Source organism: Cetorhinus maximus, chromosome 14 (assembly GCF_964194155.1).
Source record: "Cetorhinus maximus chromosome 14, sCetMax3.hap1.1, whole genome shotgun sequence".
Classification (NCBI taxonomy): Eukaryota; Metazoa; Chordata; class Chondrichthyes; order Lamniformes; family Cetorhinidae; genus Cetorhinus; species Cetorhinus maximus.
The window spans coordinates 16,561,659-16,579,602 of record NC_135892.1 but is presented as its reverse complement, the minus strand read 5'-3'; positions in this window follow the sequence as shown (position 1 = coordinate 16,579,602).

Here is a 17,944-nt window from a genome sequence, read left to right as displayed (position 1 = left end):
CACATAGGCAGCACCTCAGCAGGTCTGGTAATCCATTGGACCACAGTATGTTGTGACACCCTAAAGCCCCTTTGAACACTGGTACCTATGACGTTCTTAAGAGGAAACAGTAAGTTTCAGTAAGAAGCAGAACGTACTGTTAAAACATGGATTCCTTTATTCTCCTAGACTCCCTCTGCTGGTATATGTGTATATGATAGTCTTAAGTGGACAAAATGCACAATGCAATTTTCAATACACTACATTCCCCCCCCCCCCCCCCCCCCCCCCCCCCCACCCCCGGCCACTTTAGTAAATGACAGGCAATAGCATGTTTCAATTATTTGTTCCTCAAAGTGCAAACAATAAACTTAAGCATAACATGAACATTCAACTTCACCAGTGACACGATTACATACTCTACCTGTTTCTATTCATTTAACAAAGTCTTGTACAATGAGATGAAACATTTTTCATCAGCTGAAAACAGTTCACTTAGTAACACAATCACTTCAGTATGGTGGACGTTTTGTCTCATGAGTAGGATATCACCTGACATCAGATGCATTCTCAATTAACTCGCTTTCTTCATCTGAGATGTGGATGTCAAAATTCGATTCGATGCTTAGGAATGGTATTTTCATGCTTTGAGGAGAGACGTGTTTTGTGTGGTGATTTGCGAAATGCGCTTAGCAGTGATCATTGATCCTTTTGAGTTGATCACTGCGAATGGTTGGCTGTCATAGGGGGTTGTTTGCTTTCCAACATGGCTACTACATTTCACAAGTACTTCATCTCCTGGCTTTAGCTGTAAGTTTTATGTTTTGCTCAGTAGTTACTCTCATTCACTTCTGTTCTGGATCACATTCATGTACATGTTGATCATTAACTCCTGGGGGTAGCTCAGGAAGACGTGTGCGCATAGGATGTGCAAAGATGAGTGTAGCTGGTGACTTTCCAGTAGTTGAGTGAGGAGTCATTCTTTAATTGCCAAGAAAACAATACAACTCTTGCTTGACTTGCTCTCAGCTGTGGTTGTACGTATCACTTTATTCAAGGTATGCATAAATCTCTCAACTTCTCCATTAGCTCTTGCCCAATAGACTGTAATTTTCCGATGACTGGAGCCCAGGTAGTTTGTAAATTTTCTAAACTCATCGCTGTTGAATGTGGTCCATTGTTTCTTCTCACCATCTGAGGGACTCCAAACAAGGCAAAATCTGGTCAAACTTTGGGGTGACTGCATTTGTTGAATTTGACGTAATTATTTCAATGAATGGGAACCTGCTGTAGTCATCAATGGCAACATGCAGGTGTTCACCAGTGTGTAAGTCTGAGAAATCAACACTAACTTCAATCCATGGTTCTGGAGGTAATTCAGACATCTCGAGAGGATCATGAAGATTTGACATTGTGGTTTCTTGACATGGCAAACACCAATTGATTTTGTACTCTACCATGCGGTCAATTCGTGGGAGCCATACCTATTCCCTAAGGAGTTGTTTGGCTTTGACAGTTCCCTGATGTCTTTCATGTGTTATATCAACAACACATTCCCTCAAAGAGTACAGAATGACAACACAGTTGTTGCGTAACCCAAGGCTAGATGTGGTTGTGATGGTGAGCTCATTTCGAACATTGTGAAAACCCTGTGGCGGGTGAGTGATTTCATTTGGAGATGCTCGCTTGATCACGTCTTTCCAGTGTTGTGATTCCAGAGCTTTCATACAGTTACAACACCTGACCCTGTTTCTGCTGCTGCTTTGATGTCAGCTGGTTTTAGCGACTTTGGCACCATGTTTAGCTTTATGTGGTTAAGACATAACCATTGTTTGGCAATTGTTTCTTCATGATTAGGATTGACTGTCAGCAACGGATGTTGTGAAAGATAATCTGCTGGGCTGAGTTTGCCTGGCTGGGTATTCGACGTGGAACTTCTACACTTGTAGATTGAGTTTCTAACATTCTATTCGATTTTGTGGATTGTTGAACAAGCTTACAAGTGGTCTGAGTTATTACTTTAAACTCACTTCAATACAAATAGAGATGAAACTGTAAGATGCCCAATGTGATTGAAAGCGCTTCTCTCTCTACTTGTGAATAATGTTGCTCTACAGGCATTTGTGATCTGTTTGCCATTGCAACAATTGATGGGTTACCTGCTTTCTCTTTCTGCTTGAGAACTGCACCCAAGCCAATTGGGCTTGTATCCACAACTAGCTGGGCGGTGTTCTCAGTGTCAAAATAGACACTTGTGCAATTTGCTGCCAGCCATTTTTTGGTCTGGCATATAGCCTGCTTTTGTGATTCAGTCCACTCTCACTTGGTGTCCTCGTTTGCCATGTTGCATGGGGGGCAGACAATGTAGCACAGTCAGCATCAAAGCAATCAAAGTATGTGATGAGTCTTAGCAGACACCAGACTGCCTGCATATTTGTAGGATCCGCTGCATTTGCAATGGCCTCAACTTTCAATGGATCAGTTGATTTACCCTTCACTGCTGAACACATCGCCAAGGAATTCGATTTTGCTTTCCCTGAACAGGCATTTGTCTTTGTTCAAGATGAGGTTACATTCTCAAAGATGTTGTCGGCGTGCATAGAGATGTGTCTCGAGTTCACTTTCAATGCGACCATGGGTGAGAATGTCATCACTGTTGCTCAGCGCGCCTTCAAGTTATTGAAAACGCAGACGGAATGCTGTGCTGAAATACCTCAGCTGCTGAATAGACTCCAAAGTTGAGCCTCGTGTGTTGAGAATACTGTAAGATACCTGGATTCTTCTGCAAGCTCGATTCGATGGTATCCAGTATTGAGGTCAGGTCTAACAAAGCATCACGGGCTTTCTCTACGACATCACTGATTGTCAGTGTCAAGTGTTTTTCTTATTGTGTGACTTGGGCTGGGGACCGCATATCAATGCAGATTCTAATCTGGTTCTCTCTCTAGGGTTTCTTGACAACTTGTATGGGTGAGACCCAAGCGGCGGCTTATCCCCAACTTTCTCAGCAATGTCAAGGTCAAGTAGATGTTGAAATTCCTTCTCTGCCTGCTTCCTGACATGAGACAGTATTTGTCATCATTGATGGTTGACTGTGGGCACATTAGGGTCCACATGCAGCTTGCATGTAATACCTTTCAGTTTGACAATGCCAGTGAAGCAATCAGCATATAATTCAGGAATGTTGTTTATGTGAATAGGAATCACGTATGTGACTGCAATCCTGCGCAGACCTGCTGCAAACTGAGAAGTGTGTCACCTTCTCCAGAAATGACATCGAATATAGCAGTCATTCTATTGTCTTTGAACGGGATTTACATTTCAAAAGCCCCAAGAACCTGCGGTGGTTTGACACGATGGTGAGGGAATTTTTTTTTTTGTATTCCCTGGTTTGCAGAGAGTGGAGCAATCCTGGAATGTGTTGAACACTTTGTCTCCCATGACGTTGACAGATGCTTCTGTATCTATGAGAGCATCTACTTTCGAGCAGCCAGTGGTGACTGTAACCTGTGGCTGGTTGCTCTGCCCGAAAGAGAGCACAAGTTTGTATTCAGAGTCACCCGCCTCTACATTGGCTATGGTCTCTCCCCCTTTTATTGTGGTACAGGTGCGTAGCCGCCTTCTGGTGGTATTGGCCTTTGTCATTGTGTTTGCTGATGAACAAACATGTGAGCACAGTGGTTTAGTTTTCCACAGGGCTTTACACTGTTTGTTAGCAGCAGGACACTCTGTCTGGTGTGGATAAGCACCACATCTTTTAGAGAAGTCGCAACTCTTGTTTGTGAGACAGCTGTTGTTGCTTTGCACAGGTAGTTTTCTGGCATGGGAGCAATGAACAGGAGTCACAGGAGGTGAACTTAGAGTGTGGTAGGTACTGTTGGCAGCCTCAACTTCAGTAGCTCTGGACTCTGAAAGCAGTAACAATCTTGCTAACCCCAGCAGCTCTGACAGCTTTCTGCCTATCTGGAATGCTTTTTGGCGTAGTTACTAGAGACAACCTTTGATTATTTGTGTTTTGATTTCCCGCTCTATACGTTCAACATTATTAAAGTCACATTTGGTTATTAGTTGCCTCAGTCACTTGCAACATTGATCAATTGACTTGTTTGCTTCCTGCTTAGTGCATCAAAAGACAATTGTTTCACATATTGTATTTTTCATAGGCATGAAGTAGGTTGTGAATTCAATTTTTGCTGCTTCTTAGTTGTTTTCATATTGCACAGGCATAAATGTCTCAAAAATATGGTGGTGAGGAACTGGAAGATAATGGGGGGAGTAAGGCCTTTTTGTCTTTTATTATTTGTGATTGCAAAACCTGCAATTGCACCTTCGAAATGTTGTAGCCATTTTTGCCAATGTCAGAATACAGATAATGTCTCTGAATGCACAGCGAAGTATGGGCAGATTGGACATAGACAACACCATCTTGATTTTCAGTACAGCAATAGTTTGCGATCAAAAACCTGGGATCACGTTCCTTACAAAGCAAAACCTCTCTGTAATGATACTAGGTTACATATTTTTTCCATTTGAATGGTTATTTTTGCAACATCAGTGTGTCTGTGTCTCCAGTCTGCAGGTCTCCCTGTTGCTAATCCCAAGCGGGAGTGCCTCTTGTGTGTCCAACAACAGGCTACCGCCTCATTGCGTGTTCCCTCCTAAATCTCCAACTTAAAATGCTATCTGCAGAAAGTAAGCAAAGGCCTTCCAAACGTTACACTTCTGAAAGCAATGTTTCCAATGTCTCGCCATTTTGTCACCATTATGAAGTTCTTGGGGAAAAAACAGTAAGAGTTAGCAAAATTCTGTAAGAAGTGGAACTACTGCACATGCTGGTAAAACATGGATTCCTTTATTCTCCTTCTAGGCTCCCTCTATATGTGTATATGGTAGCCTTGTATGAACAAAATGCACAATGCAATTTTTAAAACACTACAGTGTCCACAGCCATGCAGGCTGAGCCCCCATTGCAACCCTCAGACTTTAGATGAAAGTTACTGTAATTGAAGCTGAGGTTTCGATCTTCAAACGCTGCACATGGTTAGGTCCACCAATTCCATGCTGGAAAGGGCGAGCTCCAAGCAATCTAAAATGAAATATCTTCAAACCGAAATCTTCGCAGCAAAACAAAAAAAATGTAATTGTCCGGCAAACAATGGGCTTTGATTAAAAACAGAAAATATAGGAAATACTCAGCAGGTCTGGTGGCACCTGTGGAGGGAGAAACAGAGTTAACATTTCAGGTCGATGACCTTTCCTCAGAACCCGATGGGTTTTGTTGATTCCTTGGTGATCGCTTTTCCCTTCCTGTTTCAAACATTTGTTTTCCTTTCTCAAAGACAGCTGTCAAAGCTGCAAAAATGAGTCATTTTTTTTTTTCCCCTGACATCGTAAAGTAGCCTTTCTCATTGGATTTTCTCCAGTATCGTGACTGTTTGCTGTCATGGAGTTTTCTCCTTGAGGAACACTCTCCTCCTCACCACCAAAGGCACCTCCTGATTTTTTTTTTTAAAGTTCAGAAGAAAAAGTATTTCAGTTTCAAAAACAGTGCAAACCGAACAAACTGCTTGTCACTCCTCACATGCTACCCAGCCCTGCTGAACACGAAACAGGATTTGCCAGAGGTCCTGGCTTCAGTCACAAATATACAACTCAAGTGATAAATAATGACAGCATTATAATGTAAAACCCAGGACCCCCCCCCCACCCCCCTCCCCTCCTTGTTTTATTAAAATAGCTCAACTGAGCGAGATATTACTACTTCATCTTAGGATCCCCTTGGGGTCGAGAATGACTTGCTTCCACTCGGGCTCGATGTATTCTGAGGTGGCTGATAAGTCCAATGCACGGTCTGCAGACTCATGTGGTAGGTGGTGCTTGAAGGGTTGGGTAGATATGTTGCTTGGAGGTTTGCGCATTCTCTCCGACGCCTTGACCTAGCCTCTGCACGTGCCCAACGAAACCTCTTAAGGTGTCCGGTGCCTTCCCAAATAAACCTTCTCTGTTTCGGCCGATCACAAGCCAAGGACTCCCACGAGTCTACGGGGATGTTTCATCTCTTCAGGGGTTCTTTGAGGACATCCCTAAAGCGTTTCCACTGTCCTCCTGGGAGTCTCCTGCCGCGACCAAGTTCCGAGCAGAGCAACTGCTTTGGGAATCTGGTGTCAGGGATATGAATGACATGCCTCACCCAGCAGAACTGGTTTTGAGTGGTTAGCGCCTCGATGCTGGGCATGTTGGCTTGGTAGAGTATGCCCCCGTTGGGCCACCTTTCTTGCCACTGCATTTGGAGAATCTTGCAAAGGCACTGCTGGTAGTACTTCTTCCAGAAACTGTGTGACAAAGTGGATGAAGATAAGGAAAACTGGGTACCAGAATGGCTTAAAGAAACCAAGCAGCGCAATGATTAACGACTGTAAAGCTGCAAAACGTTCAGCAAGATAAAAATGCACCTGACTATAGTTAACACAGTGGAAAAGTCAGCAGGCAGGTCAACAGGTCAGCAGTGGGGAGCTTCAAATATGAGAAGGATACATTACAGAAGCAGTACTACTATAAGGCGATATGAGTTATGTGCAATTCCAGAGTGATATACTAGACCTGGTATTGAGCAACAAGATTGGATTAACTGATAGACTCATAGTGAAGGCCCCCCAGCGAGCATAATATGAGCGAATTTCAAATAAATTTGAGGGAAAACTAAGTGTGTCCAAAACTAGTATTTTAAACTTAAAAATGGGAAATTATGAGGGCATGAAAGAGCGCTAGCTAAAGTGAACTGGCAAATGATGTTAAGGGACAGGTCAATAGAGGTTCAGTGGTAAACATTTAAAGGGATATTTCAGAATACACAGAATAGATACATTCCAATGAGAAAGAAAAATTCCAAGGGGAGGGCCCACCATCCATGGTTAACTAAAGAAGTTAAAGACCAGTATCAAACCTAAAGAAAAAGCATATAATTACGCAAAGACGGTTGGCAGATCAGAAGATTGGAAAGAATATAAAGAACAGCAAAGAATGATGAAAAGATTAATGAGGGAAAAATTAGAGTACAAGAGAAAGCTAGCTAGAAATATAAAGGTGGATAGTAAGGCGTTCCATAGATATTTAAATAAGAGTAAACAAAGTGTGTGTTGGTCCTATAGAAAGTGAGTCTGGAGAATTGATATTGGAAAGTAAGCAGTTGGCAGATGAATTAACCAGGTATTTTAAATCAGTCTTCACCATACAGGATACAAGTAACATCCTGGAAATAACTGTAAATTAGGAAATGAAAGGGAGGGTGGAGTTCGGGAAAATTACAATCACCAGAGAAGTAGTATTGAGCAAATTGTTGGGGCTGCTGACTGACAGATCCCCAGATCCAGATGGACTTCACCCTAAGGTCATGAAAGAATTGGCTAGTGAGATAGTTGATGCATTGGTTTTAATTTTCCTAAATTCCCTAGATTCTGGGAAGGTTCCATTAGATTGGAAAATAGCAAATATAACCCCTTTATTCCAAAAAGGGAAGGAGACAGAAAGCAGGAAACTACAGGGCAGTTAGCCTAACATCTGTCATAGGAAAAATGATTGAAGCTATTATTAAAGATGTTACAGCAAGGCACTTAGAAAAAAATCAATCAAGGCAATCAGACAGAGTCAACATGGTTTTGTGAAAGGGAAATCATGTTTAACCAATTTAGTGGAGTTCTTTGAAGGAGTCACATGTGCTGTGGATAAAGGGGAACTGGTGGATGTACTGTATTTAGATTTCCAGAGGACATTTGATAAGGTGCCACATCAAAGGTTATTGCGGAAAATAAAAGCTCATGATATAGGGGGTAATATCTTGGCATGGATAGAAAATTGCTAAGCTAACAGGAAGTAGAGAGTTGGCATAAATGGGTCTTTTTCTGGTTGTTAGATTGTGATGTGTGGTGTGCCACAGGGATCAGTGCTGGGGCCTCAGCTTTTTACAATTTATATAAATGACTTGGATGGAGGGATCGAAGGAATAGTTGCTAAATTTGCCAATGACACAAAGATAGATAGGAAAGTAAATTGTGAAGAGGACATAAGCAGGCTATAAAGGGACATATGTAGGTTAAGTGAGTGGGCAAAGATCTGGCAAATGGAGTATAACGTGAATATGTGGGCAAATGTAAAATTGTCCATTTTGGCAGGAAGAATGAAAAAGAAGCTTATTATCCAAATGGTGAGAGATTGCAGAGCTCTGAGATTCAGAGGGATCTGGGTGTCCTAGTGCACTGCTGCCTGGCAGAAAGCAGAGAGTATGCGTAAACGGGTCTTTATCGGATTGGCAGGATGTGATGAATGGAGTCCCACAGGGGTCTGTGCTGGGGCCTCAACATTTTACGATTTACACCAATGGCATAGATGAGGGGAGCGAAGACATGGTAGCTAAATTTGCATATGACACAAAGATAGGTAAGAAAGTATGTTGTGAAGAGGACATGAGGAAGTTGCAGATGGATATAGATAGGTTGAGTGAGAGGGCAAAGATCTGGCAAATGGAGTTTAATGTAGGAAAATGTGAAGTTGTTCACTTTGGCAGGAAGAACAAAAAAGCAGAGTATTACTTAAATGGAGAACAGCTGCATAATTCTGAGCTGCAGGGGGATCTAGGTGTTCTAGTACATGAGTCACAAAAAGTTAGTATGTGGGTACAGCAAGTAATTAAGAAGGCTAATGGAATGCTATCCTTTATTACGAGAGGGATTGAACATAAAAGTAAGGATGTTATGCTTCAGTTATACAGGGCATTGGTGAGACCGCACCTCGAATGCTGTGTACAGTTTTGGTCTCCTTATTTAAGGAAGGACGTAAATGCATTGGAGACTGTTCAAAGGAGGTTTACTAGACTGATATCTGGAATGAGTGGGTTATCTTATGAGGAAAGGTTGGGCAGACTGGGCTTGTTTCCACTGGAGTTTAGAAGAGTGAGAGGTGATTTGATTGAGGTATACAAGATCCTGAATGGCCTTGGCAAGGTGGATGTGGGAAAGGATGTTTCCTCTTGTGGGTGAGCCCAGAAATAGGGGGCACTGTTTTGAAATTAGGGGTCGCATTTTTAGGACAGAGATGAGGAGAATTTTTTCTCTCAGAGGGCTGTGCGACTTTGGAACTCTCTGCCTCAGAAGGTGGTAGAGGCGGGGTCATTGAATATTTTTAAAGCAGAGGTAGATAGATTCTCGTTAAGTAATGGAATCAAAGGTTACCAGGGGGGTAGATGGGAATGTGGAAATCGAAACGCAAGAAGATCAGCCATGATCTTAATGAATGGCAGAGCAGGCTCGAGGGGCTGAATGGCCTACTCCTGTTCCTATTTCTTATGTTCTTATGAATCACAAAAGGCTAGTATGGAGGTACAGCAAGTCATTAGGAAAGCTAATAGAATGTTATCATTTATTGTGAGGGGAATTGACTACAAAAGTAGGGAGGTTATGCTTCAGTCGTACAGGGCACTGGTGAGACCACATCTGGGGTACTGTGTACAGTACTGGTCTCCTTATTTAAGGAAAGATGTAAATGCGTTGGAAGCAGTTCAGAGAAGGTTTACTAGGCCAATACCAGGAATGGGTGGGTTGTCTTATGAGGAAAGGTTGGACAGGTTAGGCTTGTATCCGCTGGAGTTTAGAAGAGTAAGAGGCGGCTTAATTGAAATCTTTAAGACCCTGAGGGGTCTTGACAAGTTGGATGTGGAGAGGATGTTTCCTCTTGTGGGGGAATCTAGAACTAGGTGTCACTTTTTAAAAATAAGGGGTCGCTCATTTAAGACAGAGATGAGGAGGATTTTTTTCTCAGAGGGTTTTGAGTCTTTGGAACTCTCTCCCTCAAAAGGCAGTGGAAGCAGAGTCTTTGAATATATTTAAGGTAGAGCCAGATAGATTCTTGATTAACAAGGGGGTGAAAGGTTATTGGAGGTAGGTGGGAATGTGGAGTTGAGGTTACAATCAGCTCAGCCATGATCTTATTGAATGGCGGAGCAGGCTCGAGGGGCCGAGTGGCCTTCTCCTGCTCCTAATTCTTATGTTCTTATGTATGTATGATTGAAACTGAACTGAAACTTTAAGAGGAGGTATATAATAAAATTAGGGCTCTTAATAAGCCATTTAAAAAGTGTAATGGGAAAGTGTGAAAGGAGATTGGAAGAGCTGAAAGGGAATATTAATAAAGTATAGGAGATAATATAAAGTGAAATAATAAGGGCTTTTATAAACATACAGAAAATGGAAGAATAATTAGAAAGAGTATACAGCTGTTCAAGGATGAAGGAGGGTGTCTAACCATGGAAGATGAAGGTGCATTAGAGATATTAAAAAATATTTTGAGACTGTTGTTCCAAATGACAGTGCAAGTGAGAACCAGGGTGTACTGGAGGAAGTATGGAACAATTGATAAGATTGTAGAAGAGGAATTGGTTTTGAAGAGATTAGCAGAACTTGACGTGCATGAGTTGTTAAGCCCTAGTGGGTAACCCAACTGGGGTTGTTGAAAGAAATCAGAGAAAACAGCGGAGGCCTGTCCAGAATATTTCACTGATCCTTAAATATGTGAATTGTGCATGGGATTGGGGAGTGATTGATGTAACTCCCTGTTCAAGTAAGGGGAAAAGTATAAATCAGATGAGTTTAATGTTAGTGATAATCAAATTTGTGGTATCCATAATTGGAGAAAAGCATTTTTTTTCTAACCTTTCATGGGTTGTGGGTGTTGCTAGCAAGGCCAGCATTTGTTGTCCATCCCTAATTGCCCTTCAACTGAGCAGCTTGCTAGGCCATTTCAGATGGCAATTAAGAATCAACCATATTGTTCTGGGTCTGGAGTCACTTGTAGGCCAGAGCAGCTCCGGATGGCAGATTTCCTTCTCTAAAGGTCAGTAGTGAACCTGATGTGTTTTCACGACAATCAATAATAGTTTCAAGGCCACCATTACTGAGACTCGCTAGCTCAAGTGTATCTTCATCGTCTGTCATCAGTCCCTCAAAACAAGGATGATGTCTGCCAGAATACATGGGTTAATCAAGATTGGCCAACAAGGATATCTTAACAGGAAGGAAGAGGAAACATTGCAGCATGGATAGAGAGTTGACTAGTGAAAAGTACAGGGGTTGCTTGGACTGGAGAGAGTTTGATGGTGGGGTACCTCAGAAGTTCACATTGTTCTTGATATATAATTTGGATTTTGGTATGGGTCATGATCTGAAATTTGTTTACACACATTTGTATGGATAAATGTTCATAATTGTGTAATTATTTTGTTATTTTATACCTTACTTTTATTTTAATGATTGTCTATATCTATGTTATGAATTTGATTACTTGTTATGTTTGTATTGTTATCACAATTCAGCACCTTTTCAAAGTACCAAAATCAAACCAAAGGTTGGAGATTTGGTAAACAGTGTGGAATATTATCAAAGTTCAGGGCAACATATACAGGCTAACAAAATGGGAAGACAGGTAATAGATGCAATTTCGTGGTAAGGGAGGTAATACATCTGGGGTAGGGAGGTGCGGGGTGGGGGGAAACAAGACACCTACAGTTAATTGAATGGCCTGAAAGGAAGAGAGATCTCGTTGTACAAATACACAATTGCATGTAATTGTGAGGCTAGGTGGATAAGTGCAGGAAGCAATTCTTCACACAAAAGGCGGGATTACATGCTGAGGGTGGGCTCCCCACACCCCAGGGTAAATGTCAGGGGCAAACCCACCTCCACTTGGCCAGCTTGCCCTGATTCCGGTTTTGGACAACACACCTTTAATTGTTGTGAGGCAAGACATTCCCCGCTCCGCCGCCACCCACCCCACCAATCTCCAGGAGGAAGCCCCGCCTCATAAAGCTGCCAGCGAATCAGAGGCCAGCAGCTTTGCAGTACCGGCAGCACCACCAGGAGCTAGTGGCCACTGCCTGTACTGCAGCTAGGCCAAGGAGGAGGCGTTCAGCTTTGTGGACCCTTACAGCTCAGTGCAGGATCTTGGGCGGGCTAGCAGACCCCTGTGAGGGGGAATGCTGTACAGGGTGGGGAGGTGGTGGAGAGGGTGGACACAGGGGAAAAAGCTGTGGGGTGGGGGGGGTCCTCCGATTGTCACCGGGGACCCAGAAAGGAGGCCACCTCCCTCCACTTAACTGACCACCAGCCACAGGGTCAAATTGACTGGAGTACACATTGGGCACTCTCCCATCACCTGTTAAGTCAGAACAACAGCTGGATGAAGCCCTTAAGTGGGCCTTAATTGCCATCTTAAGGGCCTCAATTGGGCACGGTGCCCTATTTGATGGATCCACCCACCTGCTTTCCTGCCTGCAGGTGGTCCAAAAAATCCAGCCCAAAGGCTTGGAAGAACCTGGAATTCCCTCCCCCCCAGTGGGCTGTGAATGCTGGGGGACAAATGGACCCTTCATTACTGAGATTAATCATTTTTTATTAGGTAAAGACACCAAAGGACATGGAGCTAGGGCAGGTAAATGGAGTTAAGATACAGATCGGCCATGATGTAAGTGAATACCAGAGCAGACTGAAGGGGCAGAATGCTCCTGTTCTTATAGCCCTATAAGGCCATCGAAAAGAATTTTGAGTTTTATAAACTGAGGCATACAACACAGAAGGAAAGAAGTAACAATGAACTTACATGAAACATTGGTTGGTCCACAGTTGGAGTACTGTGAGCAGTCTTGGGTGCACTATTATCGATGATATATAGAGAACATATGTTGCAGAGGAACGGTAGAGGAAGCTTTACTGTGCAGGTGCTGTATTCTACTTAACTTGGATGTACATGATACTGATATTGAAATGGGAAATTGGTTTCCCAGCACAACTTGATGAACACAATATTTTAAAAATCAATCTTGATGCATTCATATACAGAGATAACCCACGCATTTACGATTCGATATTACTGCTACTTGATTGTCCTTAAGAGAGATTTAGTCATTGCCTGTTGCCAGTTTGAAAAATCCAAACTTCTCTGGGCGGAATTGTCCCAGATTTGCACTAAGTGCGGTAGCAGGTGGTTGAACAATGTTGTACCTGCAGGCCACAATGGCGAGTTTACACACTGTATCATCCCAAACCCACCACATTAGTTATGCATTCCCAGGAAACATGCCGTTTCCATGCTGGGCGGGCTCTTATTCACCCACGCCATCACCTCACCACCTCAACACGCTGGGCACCATATTTAAAGTCCATCTCAGTGCTTCCAGCCCATGACTGCTGCAGGGAAATGTCCACGAAAGGCAAAAAGACTGTAGCCCCCAGGTTTAGTGATGCATCACTGGAACGCCTTTTGGATACTGTGGAGGCTTGCCGGATGGACAGTGGCGTGACCAACCAGGCTTGGGAGGTGGTGGCAGTGGTGACCAGTGCCAATGCTGCACAGAAGAGGTTGGCCATCAAATGCAGATAGAGGATGAATAATCTCATCCATGCAGCCAGGGTATGGAAACCATCTCAGCACTCTAAACTCACACACTCAAACCCATCACCATTCACTGCCAGCTCAAGGGACATCATCATCCCTTCTCACATGTCCATCTGGCCTCATCTCCTCTGGAGACTGCCTCCTCAGCACTCACCCTCTTGAGGCCACTTGCACAGATCAACATTGTTCCCACACACACCCTGGGTGAACCTCCTTCCCCAGTACAGCTCGCGTCCTGCAGCCCCTTCCCTTGCCTGAGGCCACTTGTCCCCCTTCCCCAAGCAAGCCCTAGCCCTGCAGCCATTGAAAAGCCATCCCCATGTGGCTGATCTGGTAGGTAGAGACCTGCCATGAGCCCCCTAAAGTGATGTGGTGCTGTGTCTGTGAGGCCTGGTGCTGATTACTGCGAGTGCTGACTGAAGCAAGGTAGGCAAACAAACCTTGAAGTCCCGAGTGAAGTGCAGCCCACCAGGTGCATGTCACTTATGTGCTATTGTGAAACATGTCGGTGTGTTTTTCCGTTGACGTGGATGGACGATCCAGCGTGGGGGAAGGGGGGAGATCGATTCCGGCGGGCAGGCCGAATAATGATATGCTGATGTATTACAATGAGGTTCCCGACATCCGGAGAACGCAACCAGCCATTGACAGACAGAGCGGACGATCGCAAACTGGTTTCACACGGTTGTGAAACCGAAGGCGCCATATTGTCCGCTCACGCCACTGAACACGCCAGACACTGGTGGGCACGGAAAATCCCGGCCTCCCTCTCTTGTTACCACTTTCTAAAAAGGAATTATTTTAATCATCAATATCAATCAAAATATTATTCACTGATTTCTGCAGGGGCTTGTTGCTTCTGCAATGCAATCGGATTATACTCTGCCTGAATTTTCTTTTGCCATTCAAATCTAAAATTGAGGCAGGATAGCAGCAGAAAGGAAATTGGACAGAAAGTTCTACTGCTATGTTTCCTCCCTGGCCAACCCCTGCCCCCACCCACACCGCCCCTTCACCCCTTCGCTCCAGATAAGAAGCCTGTCCTGCCAGTCACCTCTTACCTGCCTCCTGCATCTATATGCCAGGAGGGACGTGGAGCCCAATAAACAACTGCATTTTCCTCATGTTGCCATTCCCCTTCATTGTCACTGGGTCAAAATTCAGGAACCCCTCTGCCAACTCCCTAACCGCACTTTGGGTGTACCTACGCCACATGGACTGTAGCAGTTCAAGAAGGTGGATCACCACCACCATCTTAAGGGCAACTAAGGATGGGCAATAAATGCTGGCCTAGTGAATGACACTCATGTCCCAAGAGTGGATGAAGAGGTAGTGGAATAGTGGTATTGTCACTGGATTAGAATTCCAGAGATCCAGGTCTGGGGACCCAGGTTCAAATCCTACCACGGCAGATGGTGAAATTTGAATTCAATACAAATCTGGAATTAAAAGTCTGACAATGACTGTGAGACCATTGCTGAGTGTCGTAAAAACCCATCTGGTTCACTGATGTCCTTTAGGGAAGGAAATCTGCTGTCCTTAACTGGTCTGGCTTACATGTGACTCCAGACCCACAGCAATGTGGTTGACTCTTCAAATGGCCTCTGAACAAGGGCAATTAGGGATGGGCAATAAATAAAAAAAAACCAGCAAGGTCTCTGTGTAAAGAGGATAACAAAGACATGTGACCATTTCTATTCCTTTGGGAACATTATATCCTGAACGTCCTGCTTTCTGACTTAAAAGTTGTCCTCCAGGAGGTTAGCAGTAAAGCGCCATGACTAAAATCAATAACTTCTGTGCGTGATTACTCTTTTTAATGGGAATACCTGTAGCAACTGCCTATGGATAAGACAATCAGCTCTCAGCATATCCCCACCGACATATAATGCTCACCACAAGAGGTTATGCTTGGTAAACTATTCAATTATGCTCTAATCCAATCATTTCCGTCACGCAGTTTTCGTATTCAATGGTTGTTGCCCAGACTACATCTGCAATAGTTAGTTTAACAGGGCATTTTTGGATTGTTGTTTTTGGATAGTTAAAGAGAATGCAGCATATGAAGTGCTTATAGATTTTCAGAAGGTGCTTGATAAAGCATCTCACTATCCCATGAACATCTTGCATTTATATAGGACCTTTAACACAGTGAAACATTCCAATGTGTTTCCCAGGAGCATTATCAAACAAAATTTAATACCAAGCTACATATTAGGGTAGATGACCATAAGCTTGGTCAAAGTGATAGGTTTTAAGGAGGAAAGAGGAGAAGAGAGGCAAAGAGATTTAGAAAGGGAATTCCAGGGCTTATAAGGCCTTGGCAGCTCAAGACATGGCTGTTTATGGTGGAGCAATTAAAATCAGTGATACACAAGGGGCCTGAATTGGAGGATTGCAGATATCTCAGAGTTGTAGGGTTGAAGGAGATTACAAAGAGGCAGAGGGGGTGAAGCCATGGAGGGATTTGAAAACAAGGATGAGAGCTTTAAAATCAAGCCATTGCTTAATCTGGAGCCAATCTTTGTCAGGGAGTACGGGGTGATGGGTGAATGGGACTTGATGCAAGAGAGTACGGGGTGATGGGTGAATGGGACTTGTTGCAAGAGAGTACGGAATGATGAGTGAATGGGACTTGATGCAAGTTAGGAGTCAAGCAGCAGGGGTTTGGATGAGCAAAAGTTTACGGAAGATAGAAAATACGAGTTTTGTCAGGGGTGCATTAGAATAGTCAAGTTTAGTTATAACAAAGACACGGGTGAGAGATTCAGCAGCAAGATGAACTAAGACAGAGGTGGCATCAGGCAATGTTACGGAGGTAGTCATAGCGATGGTGCAGGTATGTGGTAGGAGGCTCATCTTAGGGTCAAAATCATACCAAGGTTGTGAACAGTCTGGTTCAGCCTCAGGACAGTTGCCAGGAAGGGGGATGAATTCAGTGGCTAAAGAATGGAATTTATGGGAAGGACCAAAGACAGTGGTTTTGGTCTTCCCAACATTTAGTTGGAAGAAATCTCTGCTCCACCAGTACTGGATGTCGGACAAGCAGTGTGGCTATTTAGAGACTGTGGAGGGGTCAAGAAATGTGGTGATGAAATAGGAAGACGCTGAAGGGATGAATAGAAAGACTTAGAGGCTCCAATGCAAATGTAGGTAGACAAATGATCAAAATGGTCAAAAACATTTTGGGATTCCTAAATAGGGGCATAGTATAAGATTAATGTTTCCCTTTGTATAAGTGAAGAGTTAGATCATTGGTACAGTACAGTTATACAAATTTAAAGTCAGGGAAAATGTACAGAAAGAGTCATCAGGAAAGCAACAGGTAATGAGAAGTAATTTGAAATATTAGAATTATTTCTACTGGAGTGTAGAAGGATAAGAGGCGATTTAATTAAAAAAAACCCAAAATTCTGAATATGTTCTAGAAGGTGAATAGGAAAGGACTATGGTATATTCTCAGCTTGTGAGGCCGTAATGAGGGGTCATATACGTAAAAATATCTGAGGAGAGTTAGGAGACAATGCTTTGCACAATGGATGTTAGAGCCCGAATGCTTTTTAACAGAGATTAGTTGAAGCCAAGAACACAACATCTTGTAAAGAGAAAGTGGATGAATAGTTGAAGCAGATGATAATACAGGGTTTAAGGGACAGAGAGATTAGATTTGGATGGGTAGAACATAGAACTGTACAGATACAATGGGTTGAATGGTCTTCTTTGCTGTAATCTTCCAAGGTTTATGGTACTCTGCATTTGAAATCTCGCATCCTGTTTAACCAGCTCAATATTATCACTGATGTTATGACCAAATCCAACTGAGGTTTTTTCAGAGTTCGCCTGTTTGCCACTAGTTCTTTAGTTTACAATTCTTTCAGCTGAGATTCAAACACTATCTAGTTAATTTTAGATCTCTTTAATCTCAAATCAGCCAAAAATCTACAAAGTCCTGACCCATACAAAAATATATATTATTTTTTTCCCTTTCAGCATATTGAGAGGGGTAGTATCAGTAGATATATCAAAATTCTTTAATGAGTAACCCTGGATATAGAAATTACATTTAATGAAGAATTCACATAGATTCACTAGGACAATTGTTTCACACTAGACTCCTGTTTATTGAACGTTATTTGTCGGCAAGAATAAACACATATTAGAGCACAAAATATACTTCCACAATCAGTCACTTCTCCACAAATGACTGTAAACTCACTTAGCTTGTTATTCACCAAGGTGGGTTAATCAGTTAGTTGAGTGTTCCATTCAGAGTCCAATTAATCTGGGAGTTTAAATGCCACAAGAGTTCATTCAGCCTTTCATTCTTCTGAGATTCTATGGTTTGTATCTTCACACACTATTTCTCCCTCCTTTAGGGAATAGTGGGGAAGTGTCAGAAGAATTAACAGGCCGCTTATTGATCTGTTTGAACCACATCACGAACGCTCCTTCTATGGTCAACAAGTCCTGGAGTGGGACTTGAACCTGGAGCATTGAGCTCAGAGGCATAGACACTAACTACTGAGCC